Source organism: Bubalus kerabau, chromosome 4 (genome assembly GCF_029407905.1).
Source record: "Bubalus kerabau isolate K-KA32 ecotype Philippines breed swamp buffalo chromosome 4, PCC_UOA_SB_1v2, whole genome shotgun sequence".
NCBI classification, from domain to species: Eukaryota; Metazoa; Chordata; class Mammalia; order Artiodactyla; family Bovidae; genus Bubalus; species Bubalus kerabau.
This window is the reverse complement of record NC_073627.1, coordinates 104,536,110-104,537,047: the sequence shown is the minus strand read 5'-3', so window position 1 is coordinate 104,537,047 and position 938 is coordinate 104,536,110. Positions and strand designations below refer to the sequence as shown.

At 35.2% G+C, this 938-nt stretch overlaps 1 non-coding gene across 1 annotated transcript; it reads left to right on the top strand.

Annotated features, from left to right (window-relative positions):
- Positions 1 to 250: 250 nt before the first annotated feature.
- Positions 251 to 353, top strand: LOC129651889 (U6 spliceosomal RNA). Its single transcript, XR_008714391.1, has one exon. It is a non-coding gene; the product is annotated as a U6 spliceosomal RNA (small nuclear RNA).
- The last annotated feature ends 585 nt before the right edge of the window (positions 354 to 938 follow it).

Genomic DNA, 938 nt, shown 5'->3' with positions numbered 1-938 from the left:
CCAGTATTCTTGGGCTTCCCTGGTGGCTCAGATGGTAAAGAATCTGCCTGTGATGGCTAAGACCTGGGATTGATCCCTGAGTTGGGAAGATCCCCTGGAGAAGGGAACAGCTACCCACTACATGGGTAGAGTTCCATGGACTCCATGGACAGAGGAACCTGGAAGGCTATAGTCCATGGGGTCACAAAGAGTCAGACATGACTGAGTGACTTTCACACTTCATATATAAGACTTTTGAAAAATACTTTAAATGCTTCGGCAACATATATGCTAAAATTGGAAAGATACTGAGAAAGATAGTATGGCCCCTGCACAGGGATGACACACAATTTCATGAAGCATCACACACACACACACACACACACACACACACACACATATACATCTGTCCTCTGTGATACAGAAACCAGAGCTCTGTAATACAGAAATCAGAGCTCTGTAAAACTTATTGATCATTGAAACACTGTGATGTTCAGAAATAGCAATGGTACTCCTGGTGATATAAGTGTTATTAAGAATACAGTATATCTGTCATTTCTTTCAAAATTCTTGAGGTTACTTTCCATAGAGTCCTATTTTTTAAAACAGGTTTGAGAAGAAAATCTAAAAACTGATATTCCTTCCTTTTTTTAATTCCCTTCCTCTCCTTTCCTTTGCTTTTTTAACTGTAAAATTTGTGTGGTATGGTGATAACAGTAACTTTCTCTGTTTATGTGATAAGTACAAGGGCAATTTTATTTTCATTATATTCTTCCTGTATTTGAAAGGTTTTGAAAAACACATTTAACAATTTAAATCTGAAAAATTATCTTTAAATTTAACATTCTAAATTATTAAATTTGAAAGCTTTTAAAAGTATTTTTGAAATTTTAGAAGTTCTGTATTGAAAATCAAAACGTGGCACACATACCAAGTATAATGATATGTTTGGCAAAATT